At 39.6% G+C, this 13,640-nt stretch overlaps 1 long non-coding RNA gene across 4 annotated transcripts in view; it reads left to right on the forward strand.

Annotated features, from left to right (window-relative positions):
- The first annotated feature begins 6,365 nt into the window (after positions 1–6,365).
- The window catches only part of LOC102956477, a 51,831-nt gene continuing 44,556 nt past the window's right edge, over positions 6,366–13,640 (forward strand). Inside the window, exons 1-3 of one of the 4 annotated variants that reach the window (XR_006222152.1) lie at positions 6,377–6,563; positions 6,735–7,128; positions 7,564–7,647. This is a non-coding gene — a long non-coding RNA (uncharacterized LOC102956477). Of the gene's footprint in view, positions 7,129–7,563; positions 7,648–13,640 lie in introns of all 4 variants that reach the window. The other 3 variants (XR_006222154.1, XR_006222153.1, XR_006222151.1) reach the window with 3 other exon arrangements.

Raw genomic sequence — 13,640 nt, forward strand, 5'->3', positions numbered from 1 at the left:
CTGCACTGACAGCACGGAGCCTGCTTGGGATTCTCTCTCTCCCTCTGTCTCTCTCTCTGCCCCTACCCCACTCAAAATAAATAAACAAACATTTTTTAAATAAAGAAAATAGTATCAAATGATGTCTCAAAGAGTGATTTATAATGACAAGGCATACAGATAACAATGAAAAGATAATAACTATAAACATTGGCACTAGCTAACATTACATCAATATCAATAAATAAAAACTACAGGAATTATGTGAAGAAACAGATTTAAAAATGCATTAGTAAAAAGACACATTATTACTCCCAGCCTAGGAATTCCAAGTGAATAAAAAGAAGGATGCACAAGACTTATTAGCATAATAATGTATTGGTATATTTTTTATCAAATTCAAGTTCTTGGAAAAAAATACACCTCACCTTCTTTCCAAGAAACCACAAAAGGAGTCATTAAAATTGATTACATATTAGGCCACAAGAAAACATCAAGAAAAACTTTTAATGCTGCAGATAAGTTCTTTGATGACAAAGTTTAAAAACCATATATTTACAATCAAATTTAAAAACAAAATTCTCTTATATCTGGGAATATTATTTTTATAATTTTTAAACAATTCTTGAGTCAAGCAGGAACTCAAAACTGAACTTGCAGAATGTATTAAAACAAATAATAATTATCACATTTCATATTCAGAATACACTGTATATAACTATGGCAGTGTTCAGAAGAAATTGTACACACTATATAATTACATTAACAAACAAAAAAGAATTAAAATAGTTGAAGTAACCATCCAACTTTAGAAGCTAGAAAAAGAACAATAAAAGTAAATAGAAGGAAGGTAGAGGAAGGAAATAATAAAAGACATAATAAATAATAAAAGAAAAGGTACATATTTTGAATTATGAATTATAAATTCAAGATCAGAAAAAAAAAAGTCACCTGGGTGACCCTGTTGGTTAAGCATTTGACTTCGGCTCAGGTCATGATCTCACTGCTACTGCAGAGTTCAAGCCCCACGTCGGACTCCATGCTGACAGCTCAGAGCCTAGAGCCTGTTTCCGATTCTGTGTCTTCCTCTCTCTCTCTGCCCCACCCCCACTCGCACTCTGTCTCTCTCTCTCTCTTTCTCAAAAATAAACAAACATTTAAATAAATAAATAAATAAATAAATAAACTAACATTAAAAAAAAAATTTTTTTAAGTCATAGTATTTTTTAAAGTTACCAGAGCTGGTTTCTGCAGGGTAAATGGGAAGCAATAAAATACCACATTTCATTCATATGCGGAATTAAAAAAAAAAAAATGAACAAGCAAAGGGAAAACAATAAAAGAGAGAGGAAGCAAGAAACAGACCTTTTTTTTTTTAAGTTAATTTGTGTATTTTGAGAGAGAGGAGAATGCATGAGCTATGGAGGGGCAGAGACACGTAGAGAATCCCAAGCAGGCTCTGCACTGTCAATGCAGAGCCCAATGAGGGGCTGGAACCCAGCTCATGAACCATGAGATCATGGCCTGAGCCAAAGTCGGACGCTTACCTGACTGGGTGCCCTCAGATGCTTAACTATAGAGAACATACTCATGGTTATCAGAGTAAGGGGGGGAGGTGGGTGATGGGGATTTAGGAAGGCACCTGTTGTGATGAGCACCAGGTGATGTATGGAAGTGTTCAATTACTATATTGTACACCTGAAACTAATATAACACTGTATGTTAATTAACTGGAATTAAAATGAAAACTTTTAAAAAAGGAAAAATGCAATTATATGAGATATAAAAGAGGAAATCATTGCAGACATTGTGAACCTGACACATAAGAGACTACTTTGATAAATTGTGGGCAACTAAATTTGAAAACCTGGATGAAATCGATAATGTTCTAATAAAATTAATTTTATTAAAACATAACTCACCAAAATTGGTCTTAAATAGATCAGTTACTATATGCTTAAAATTTGTCAAAGACCTATATTCCCAAAAACACTATGTCCAGACAGTTTCACATAGGACTCTATAACTTGAAAAAGCAGGTGATCCCAATGTCATTTGTACTGTTCTAGAGTATTAAAAAAAAAAAAGAGGGGGTTTCCATTTTGGAACTATTCCCCCCCCCAAAAAAAGACACCATAGAGAAAAAAAAAACTATAGAATAATCTCACGCATGAATACAGACATAAATTCTAAATAAAATGGTAGAAAACAAAGTAGCATATTAAGAGGCTAATACAACATGACCAAACGTGGTTTATTCTAGGAATAAAAGACTGGTTCATTTAAATAAATTGCCATATCAGAAAATTCGTTTAAATAAATTGCCATGTCAGATTTCAATATATAAATACATGATCATTCCCTTAGACACTAAGAAGTGTTAGATTAAATTCAATACCTGTTCTGGACAAAAATGTTTAAACTGTAAGCAGAAGATACATCCTTAACATGATAAAACGTATTTATCTGTCTCCAAACCAATATTTATGCTAAAAGAAGATAGATCAAGATCATCACCATTAAAATCAATAATAAGATATAAATGTAAATCCCATAGTACCGGATGAAACTTCATCTTACAAACTGTACAACAGTATATTAGAATAACAATGGAAAGAAATACAGGTATTTTATTGTATTGTCTTGAGTAATTCTATTTTTTGAAAAGAACCAGTGACAGGGTGAGAGATGTCCGAAAATAAACTGTAGTCAAACTAATTTTCATTACTATGCATGAATGCATCCTGAATGACAATGCACGATAATGAAGCTTTGTTGTTCACCTATTTAAGCATTTAAGGGGTTAAAAGATAATAGATTATCTGACTCATGTTGCTATAATAATTCCATATACATCCCTTTTTGATTACTGCATAAAATAGCATTCAGAGAAGATACCTAAAACGTTACACTTTGGGGATAAGAATAAGAATATATAGATTCATTAGTATAAATAATGCTATAAAGAACATTCTCCTCCTTTTGGATTATTTACATAGGATACTTTGTAAGTGGCTCAGAAGATATCTTGATTTTTATTGAAGAAAATACCTCTTTTTCTATGGTCATACTTAATGCAAAAGGAGTATTGCTTCTTCCATAGCTAACATACTGTATTCTTAATAAAATTTAATTTCCAAATTTTTGACTAATTTTGTAGTTTTTCCAAACTTACAGTTTTTCGTTTTAAACAAGTTTTTAAAAAAAGATGATAGACGTTTAATTGCTGCTGGAGTAATCACACATCCATAAACAAACAAACAAAAATGAATCCTGGCCTAAGTCTCACACCTTAAACAAAAAATAAAACTCAAACGGGTCAAAAACTTAAATGAAACCATAAGACTTTTAGAAAAAAATAGGAGAAAATCTTCAAGATCTAGGCTGGGCAAAAAGTTCTTAGACTTAACACAAAACATCACCATAAAAGGAAAAATTGATAAATTGGACATTAACAAAGTTAAAAACCTTTGCTCTCTGGAAGACTGTTAAGAAGAGGAAAAGACAAGCTACAGAATGGGAGAAAATATTTACAAAACACATACCTGGCAAAGAGCTAGTATTTAGAATGTATAAACAAACACCAACACAGTAAAACAGGGAGAGTTCAGTGAAAGGATACAAACTACAAGTACATATAAGGTCTGAGAATCTCATGTATAACATATATCTCTAGTTGATAACACTGTGTTGTATGTTGTATCATTGACATTTGCTATGAGAGCAGAACTTAGATGTTCTCACACACACAAAAGGTAAGTATGTGATGAATGTGCTAACTGGAGGGGGGGGAGGATTCTTTCACAGTGTAAACATATATTAAATCATCACACTGTACAGTTTATCTTACAATTTTATTTGTCAGTTATGACACAGTAAAGCAGGGTGTGGCGGTACAAAAACAGTAAAAAACCCCACCCAATCCAATAGTTACCAGCTGGGAGGTAAGTAAATTGGGAGCCTGGAAAAAACGGAGCTCAATGAAGAGATATTTCACTGAAGTGGATATGTAGATTGAAAATCAGCACATGAAAAGATGTTCAACATCATCAGTCAACTGGGAAACGCAAATTAGAACCACAATGAGATATCAGTACATACCTATCAGAATAACTAAAATAAAAAATAGTGACAACACCAAATGCTGATGAGGATTTGGAGAGATCAGTTCACTCCTTACTTGCTGATGGGCATATAAAGTGGTACGGCCACTAGAAACCAGTTGAGCAGTTTCTGAAAAGCTTAACATGCAACTGCCATGCAATCCAGCAAATTACATTTCTGGGCATTTATCCCAGCGAAATGAAGATTTGTGATCACACATGAACCTATTCACAAAAGTCTACAGCAGTTTCATTCATAAAAGCCAAAAACTGGAATCTGCCCAGATTCCTTCAATGGATGAATAGTTAAAAGGTGGCATATCCATCATGAAATACTACTGAGCAACAAAAAGACACAAGCTACTGATGTAGGAAACAACTGGAATGAATCTTCAGAGAATTACGCAGAGTAGAAAAATGCCAGTTTTAAAGGTTACTTACTGAGTGCTTCCACTTATGTTACAAACCTGAAATGAGAATTTCAAGATGATAGAAATAGAGAACAGATGAATAGTTATCATGAATTAAGGATGGAGTGGGGAAAGGTAGAAAGTGGGTATATATTAAGGAGCAACGTGAGGTTCTTCTGGCAATAGAATGTTCTGTAATCTTGACTGTATCAATCTCACTATCCATGTCTTAATATTGTAGTATAGTTTTGTAAAATGTCACCTTTGGGAAAAACTGGGTAAAGGGCACAGATCTCTCTGTATTATTTCTTATAAATGCTCGTGAATGTACAATTATCTCAAAATCCAAAACTTAATTTTTAAAAATCTGATAGAGTGTTTTTCCCCTTGATAACTACTGACAGTGGATATAGTGGGGTTGTTCATGTTTGATGCACACATTATTTCAAGAAAACAATTTTAAAAACCCTATTCCGATACCATTATTGGAGTGTGAGCTGCTTTGGGGTAGTAATGTGTACCATCAATCAGTTGCATTATTCTTCAACAACACTAAGTAACCAAGACTTGAAAAATCACAACTAATGAGCCTCATAGAATCCAGTAATATGAATTTCCTTAAATGATATTTGTAAATCTTACATTAACAAGTAAAGTTTGGATGTTTTAGCCTGCACACAGAAATCATATAGGTCTATAAAGAAAAATGTTTTTAAAATATTTACTATTTGAATATGCTCACTATTTGAAATGACTAGGGAATGCTTTGTTTCCATCAAGGAAGTAAAAAGTGTAACTACTGTGAAATTGACATATATTTCAAATACCTTTGAAAGTTTAAGTCCTTCTTAAACTGCAAGAAAATAAAATCAATCTCCCTAAAATGAAGGAAATTACGATGCTATTTATCAGCAAATTTATATTGTTAACCCCATTTACCAACACCTTTCAAAATGTCCATCTTTGCATAAGTTAAATAACATAGGCTTAAAGATAGATTTGAATATACTGACATTGATTATGATGATTAGATTTAAAGATCTGTATGATTGTGTAAAATAGCATCAGGAAAACAGGTAGGTAAGATATTCACAGGATAATGTAGGTAGGTAAGATACACGTTTCACTGTTGCATGATTTAATCAGTGTAAATAGGAAACGTTTTAGATCTAATTCAAACTTTTATAGCCACTTATTTGGAAAGAAGATACTTTTATAATAGTATCTCCAACTACATGCTTGTTTTGAAACAGGTTTCAATCGCAGTTACTGCAAAGGTGAACAAGAGGTAAACTGCATGGGAGATTTGACTTTCCTTTCAATTTAGAACTAAATTAGCACAGATGTTGCATTAACAGGAATCTTATAGTTTGTTAATATTATTTTTAAGTAAAGTAAGTTATTTAACGTTTAGTTGCGTAAGAAATCTGCGATATGAGATATGAGATCTTCACTCAGCTAGGAGGTTAAGTAAATTGGGAGCCCTGAAAAAACAGCTCGAGAGTTGCCTAGCTCCCGGAGAGCCCGGCGGCTGTTCGTGGAGAGGGCGCCCCCTGGAGGCCTTGGCCGTTCCTCGCTCTTTGGCCCACTGGAGCCCAAGCTATGGGTGTTGGCCCGCAAGCCGCCAGAGCTAGCAAATCTTTTTCTTGTTTATCCAAAATGAGGATGACACCACGCCGTGTGCCCAGCGCCAGATCACGCACTGCAACAAGACGGAGAACTAACGATGGAAGGGGACCCCAAAGCGGGCCCAAGCACAAGCCACCCTGGAATCCGCCAGCTGGCCTGGCACACCCACAACTGCCTGGCCCTGCGCGCGGCCGGGGGCGGGGCCTGTCTCCCGGGAAACCACCCTCGGGCCAATGCGCGACGCCAGCCCCGGGTTTCGGTTGAGCGGCGGCTGTTAGACGACCTGAACCGTTGCCACCCCCGGCCGCCAGTTGCGGGTAGAGGGGCCTCTGAGACTGGGGTACCGAGGCCCCTGCGACTCGGCGGCCGCGGCTAGGCCAGACGGGGGGCAGTGGCCGCCCTTTGCGACAGCAGACAGGGTTCGGGTTCGCGATCCGCCCTGGTGGGTCTCGGGTGCGGGTGTCCGGCCGGCCGTTGCCCTCCCCAGTCTCCTGCAGCTGGAGGCGTGCGTCCCCCAGTGGGGGAGGCGGGAGTGCGGGCGCGGGAGGGGCCGCTGCCGGGCGAGGGTGAGCCAAGTCCGCTCCCCGGGCCGTGACCCGGTCGCCCCATGCAGGTTCAGCGGCCGGAAGCCTGGCCGCAGCTCGCACCCGCTCCCCCCGCCGGAGCTCCCGGAGGTCCCTCGCCGGCAGCGCCTGTGTGTGGCTTGGAGAGGAGGAAAGTCGACTATGAAGTAGCCTCGGAGTCACTCCTGCCCAGGCCTGCAAGTCACCGTTGCGGGTGTCAGTCTGTCGTTACCCAACTTGGGGCCACAGAAGCTTGACCCTATGAATACCCGGGATAATCCGTGGTCTCATCAGCAAAGGCAAATGCCTTACCCACCTGCTTCTTCCCCTCACTGCTTTCCTCCCAAATGGTTCTCACTGGCTTCAAAACCTCTTCCTCGGTGAATTCTAGTAGACTTGATTTTGGAGCGTCCTTTAAGGTTCCATTCCTCAAGGATCGTCCAGGTAATCTCACCACTTCCTTGCTTCTTCCAGAGACCTACGCCCCACCTAGCCCCAGCTTCACGGAGGTCCAACCTGTGCAGTGGCGCAGGGCTCCACGCTCAGAGGGCCTCCTGCTTGTTTTAATGTTCTGCCCTCAACGATGAAAAATTCTTAATTTTTGAACAAAGGGCTCCATATTTTCCCTTTTCCACTGGACCCAGCAAATTATGAACCTGTTACTGGTCCCAACTCTCATCTTTTCCTGAAGGCCTTCTTTGATAAAATTCAATTATATAAAAATAGTTACAAGGGAGTCTTCTCTAGACCTCTCAGTAGCTACTAAGAGCATCAAGAGACAGGGGGGGGGGGGATGATTCTATTGCCTGAACTCACAGTTGTTGGAATCATGAGATCTTTCTGATCCAGTGCCCACCCCCACCCCTCATTATATTTCAGGGCCTTCGGAGAATATGCAGAATGTGTAAGTGCCACACTTTTGAAGGCAACAATGTTTGGCTCCTTGCCTAAGGATAGAGGCAGGTGAGAAATCAGCTCTATTAATGGGTGTTCTGGGACTACTTTCAGAGATGCCCCAGAAGTGCTGGTGCAGGTGTAGGGGGCAGGGAGGGCAGAGAGAGGAGGCTGCCTTGTTTGACACCATGTGGAAGAACTAAGAGGCTTCCAGAAGGAAGCTGAGAGGCTGGACAGCTGTGCTGTCCAATACTGTAGCCACAACCTGCAAGTGGTTATCGTGCACTCAAAACGAGGCGTCTACAGCAAGATGCGCTTTATTCATCATCAGGGAAATGCACATCAAAACTACAATGAGGTATCACCTCACACCTGTCAGAATGGCTACAATCAACAACACACAAGAAACAACAGGTGTTGGCGAGGATGTGGGGAGGGGGAAGCTTCTCTCACTGCTGCTGGGGAGGCAAACTGGTGCAGCCACTCTGGAAAACGGTATGGAGGTTCCTCACAAAGTTAAAAATAGAATTTCCCTATGATCCAGCAATTGCACTAGTAGGTATTTACCCAGAGAATACAAAAATATTAATTCAAAGGGATACCTGCATCCCAATGTTTACAGCAGCATTATCTACAGTAGCTAAATTATGGAAACAGCCCAGGTGTCCATCGACTGATGAATGGATAAAGAAGATATGGCATATATATATAATGGAATATTAGCCATAAAAAAGAATGAAGTTTTGCCATTTGCAGCAACATGGATGGAGCTAGACAGTATTATGTTAAACCAAAGTCAGAGAAAGACAAAATCATGATTTCACTTACATGTGAAATTTAAAAAACAAAACAAATGAGCAAAGGGGGGAAAAAGAGAGGCAAAACAAGAAACAGACTCTTAACTCTAGACTTAGAGAACAAGGTGATGGTCACCAGAGGGGATGTGGGTGGGCAGATGGGTGACATAGATGAAGGAGAGTAAGGAGTGCACTTATGATGAGTACTAGGTGATGTATGGAGTGTGGAATCACGAGATTGTACACCCAAAACTAATACTACACTGTATATTAACTAACTGGAATTTAAATAAAAACTTTAAAAATAGGTGTTAGTAGGCATCTTAAAAAGAAAAGAAAATGGGGCACCAGGGTGGCTCAGTTTGTTAAGCATCCGACTCTTGATTTTGGCTCAGGTCATGATCTCACAGTTTGTGGGTTCGTGTCCCACATAGGGCTCTGCACTGACAGCATGGAGCTTGCTTGGGATTCTCTCTCTCTCTCTCTCTCTCTCTCTCCCTTTCTCTCTCTCTCTCCCTCCTCCTCCCCTGCTCACACTCTCCCTTTCAAAATAAATAAACTTAAAAAAATAAATAAAAATAAAATAAGATGTGCTATAAGTGTAAAATGCACACCAGATTTCAATGTCTCACTTTTTAATATAAAATGTTCTATTTTTATTATGATGGCATATTGAAATGATATTTTGGATATATTGGGTTAAATAAAATATATTAAAATTCACCTATTTTTACTCCTTAATATAACTACTAGACAATTTTGAACTACATGTTCACATATTTCTTTTGGAGAGCACTGTTCTAAAGATTTCAGAGTACTGCAAACTTTATGAAACTTATGAACTTAAAATGTTCAGAAAAACTGCCTCTCCCCAAAAAACTCACATGGCCCTTCCTCTTCCAGAAAGTACCCCTGTGTGGTCTAGAACTGCAGAATTACCATCACTTGTACAGGAGAGTCTCAAACTTGTGTCAGCTCTTGCCCCTGGAACCAATTCAGATGCTGGCCGCTGTTTCTACTGATTTGGCTGTTTGTCTAGTTTTGCAAAATAAATGATAGAGTATGCAAAGAGGGGAAGGAAGAAATAAGCAAGGGAAGCTCACCTCACCAATCTTTGCTCTAAATTATTATATTGCTACAAATTATGACTCCTTTTTGTCAGCCATGCTACCTTAAAAAGTAATTAGCTTTAGTGATGAAATTGCCTGATGCATTGATCTGAAATATAAAAAGGAGCAGAAAATTATCTGCATATGCAGGCTCTCACTTGGGCATCCTCCTTTAGTTACGGAAAGTACAATGGGTGGACTCCAATATCTTAATCCAGTGTTTTGAATGTCTCTTAAAAGCAATGTGGTAAGTGAAGAGGTTAGTTCTAAATCAGTGTGTGTTGGATACTAGTCCCGACCCAGTGCTCCTAGAGCCTCTAGTTTTCTGAAAAGTGGTCCTAGTGTGGGAGTTGGTGGGAGAGGGGAGGACTGGTTTCTTGGAGGGAATAACTTGGAATTCTGGACTTGCTGCAGTTTCCAGTAGGTCGAAGCGCAAGTGTTTCTCCTGACACCTAACAAGACATATGTCCAATAGATGTACACCGAGAGCTAGCTTGGTCTTGTCCTGATCTTCACTTTTGGCAGGGAGGGCATCTTGGCCTGTAGGCTTCCCTGGTGGAAGGGTTTCAACTACAAATTCAATATCTTTCATAGACATAGGACTATTCAGACGATGTACTTAAGTGAGTCTTAGTCATTTGTGTCTTATAAAGAATTTGTCTATTTCAGCCAAGTTTGGGGGCATATGGTTGTTTGTGATATTGTAGTATTCTTTTAATGTTCAAGACCAGTAGTGATGGCCCCTTTTTCATTTCACGCACTGGTACTTTATGTCTTTTTATCAGTCAGGCTACAACAATCTCTCAGTCTGGTACTGTTGACATTTTGAGGACACCTTTTAAGGATGTAGGATGTCTAGCAACATTCCTGGCCTCTATACCCCCTAGATGCCAGTAGTAGCACTACACCCCCGTCCCTACCCCCACCCCCATTGTAACAATCAAAGATGTCTTGGGGCGCCTGGGTGGCTCAGTCGGTTAAGCGTCCGACTTCGGCTCAGGTCATGATCTCACGGTCCGTGAGTTTGAGCCCCGCGTCGGGCTCTGTGCCCACAGCTCAGAGCCTGGAGCCTGTTTCGGATTCTGTGTCTCCCTCTCTCTCTGGCCCTCCCCCGTTCATGCTCTGTCTCTCTCTGTCTCAAAAATAAATAAACATTAAAAAAAATTTATATTAAAAAAAAATGTCTCAGCATTGCCAAATGTCTCCTGAGAGGCAAAATTGCCTGAGGTTGAGAACCACTGCTTTAGGCTACCAATTATCTTTTGGAACAATTAAAAATATGATAAACTGTATCTTTTATATTTTACTTTAATTTTAACTATTTCTGGAGATCTTCATCTGTGTAGATGCAAGTTCTGTTTGGTATCATATCCTTTCTGTTGGAGGTTTTTTTTTTGTTTTCTTTTTTTTTTTTAAGTTTATTTTGAGAGAGCTTAGAAGCAGGGGAGGGGTGTGGGGAAGGGACAGAGAGAGAGGAGAGAGAATCCCAAGCAGGCTCTCCACTGTGATGAGAGGCTTAAACCCATGAACTATGAGATCATGACCTGAGCCAAAATCAAGAGTTGGAGGCTTAACAGACTGAGCCATCCAGGTGCCCCTGGAGAAGGTTGTTTTGACCTTTATTTTAGTGCAGGTCTATTGATAATAAATTTTCTTGTTTTTTTTTGTTTGTTTGTTTGTTTTGTTGTTCTGTCTGTCTTTTAAAGTCTATTTTTCCATCATATCTGAAAGATGTTTTCCCTGGGCACAGTATTCTGGACTAACAGTATTTTTCATTAATGTTTTATAGGTATTAACTCCACTATATTCTGAGTTGCATAGTTTCTAAGCCAGCTGTAATTCTTTGTTTCTCTGTAATGTGTCTTTTTCTCTGGCTACCTTCAAGATTTTCTCTTGACTTTTCAGCAGTTTGAAAAAAATGTATCGGGGTGTGTATCTTTTGGTATTTATCCTACTTGGGACTCAGTGAGCTTTTTGTATCTGTGGTTTGGTATATTTTATTATTTTTGGAAGATTCAGCCATTCTTTCTTCAAATGTTTCTTCTGCTATCTCTCTCTCCTGGAATTCCAAATACACTTTTATTAGACTGTTTGGTATTACCCTACAACACTTGAACACTCTTTTGTGTTTTCTTCACACTTTTTTCTCTTTGTATTTTAGTTTGGGTAATTTCTGTTACACAGCTTCAAGTTCATGCTTTCCAAGTTCATGTTGTATCAAGTGTACTGATGGGCTTTTGAAGGTATTTTTCATCTCTGTTACTGTGTTTTCTATTAGCATTTCCATTTGACATACATAGTTTTTATCTCTACTGAAATTTTCTGTATGATCATTCCTGTTATCTACTTTTTCCACTAGACTCTTCAATATATATGATTAATATATTAAAGTTATGTCAAATCCCTCTCATAGTTCCAACACTTAGGTTATCTCTGAGCCTCATTCTGTTGACTCTTCTCTCTTGACAATGGGTTGTTTTCCTCGTGTGTCTCATAATTTTCTACCCAATGGTAGGCATCTTGTATAGAACAGTAGAAATTAAGATAGTGATGACTCAAGTAAGTATGTTTCTTCTTCTGCTCCATCAGTCATGTGGGGTGTTGAATCAGTCAGTGGTTGACCTGGGTTTGGGTTTTCTTGTTGTACCTTCAGTGCACCATTGGTTTCAATTTCCTCTAGTGTTACCTTATACTTAAGATGTGGGATGGGATGGAAGGCTAAAGGGATTTTCTCAACATTCCTTTTCCACTCTCAGCTTCTAACCTTCCTTTTAACCTGCAAAAAAAAAAAAAAAAAGGCCTGCCTCCATGCTTTTGCCTTTCTGCCTTCTTGTAACCTGCTGCTCGATAGCTTGGTAGTGGGAGCCAGAGGACCAATCATCCTGGTCCAGCCTCTCTTAGGCAAGTCTTATATGTTTAGGCCTTGCAGGTGGGGCTTCCTCAACTCCTCACTCTCCCCATGGCAGACAGAATTCTACTTTGCATCTTTGATGAGTCATTTTTTTTGTGTACATTTATTCATTTTTGAGAGACAGAGACAGAGCACAAGCAGGGGAGGGGCAGAGAGAGAGGGAGACACAGAATCTGAAGCAGGCTCCAGGCTCTCCTGATTCCTGTAATTGTATTGGCATGAGATCTTGAGCCCAAGACCATTTCCTATCCCTCCTTATCCAGGTATAGAAGCTCTTTGTTTGTCTTCTCTTACTCTTGCCCTTACCCAATATCGAGGGTCCTCTACCTGAGCCCTGGAGACAACAGTTTGCTTCCCCTTTCCCAGTGGCTTGCAGCTATCATTCATAGGAAGGGTATGGCAGGACTTTTGTCCTTCCCATAATGGGAGCTTACTCCGCTCCAGCAAGGCCTTCACCTCCAAGGGAGGCTGTATATGGTCTCCTGCTTTGTCCCCAGTTTTTCTCATCAGCATCCAGTGAGAAGAGGCTGTAAGTGGAAATGGAAACAAGCTCCTTTTTGTCTGAGGGGTTTCTAAACATTATTGCTTGTCCTCACTTGGCCTTTAGCAATGTGTTAACAATTTTAGCTGAATTCTTACCACCCTGTATAGTAGTTGATATCTCTTCTTCAGTGCTCACATCCTATCTCTCTTTGGTGAGGCCAGTCTTTTCTTGGCTCTCAGGCTACTTGCTCGGTCTGCAACACTTGCTAGGGTGTCAAATCATCCCAATTTGCGTGGTACTGAGAGTTTTCCAAGAATAGGACTTACAGTACTAAAACCAGGAAAAGTCCAGTTGGTCACCCTAACTTCAGCTTCCCAACAGGTTCAAGAAAAGCTTTTCTATAGTTTTTCTAGGTGTTTAGGTAAGAATGGTGTTCTTTCTGGATTTATTTTAGAGAGAATGTGCGTGCCTATGCATGAGAGCAGTGGGAAGGGCAGAGAGAGAGAGCGAGAGAATCTTAAGCAGGCTCCACACTCAGCATGGATCCCATCAATCCCATGACCCTAAGATCATGACCTGAGCCACATTCAAGAGTTGGATGCTTAACTGACTAAGCCACCCAAGCGCCCCCTTCTTTCTAGATTTCTACATCCTAGGTAGAAGACGAATTAGTGAAATGCTTATGCATGTTGAATCTGAACAAAAATGGTTCTTGAGATAGTAAAAAGCCATATGGGTAAACATCTGTTTCTTACTAAGGC

This window comes from Panthera tigris, chromosome C2, assembly GCF_018350195.1.
Source record: "Panthera tigris isolate Pti1 chromosome C2, P.tigris_Pti1_mat1.1, whole genome shotgun sequence".
Taxonomy (NCBI): domain Eukaryota; kingdom Metazoa; phylum Chordata; class Mammalia; order Carnivora; family Felidae; genus Panthera; species Panthera tigris.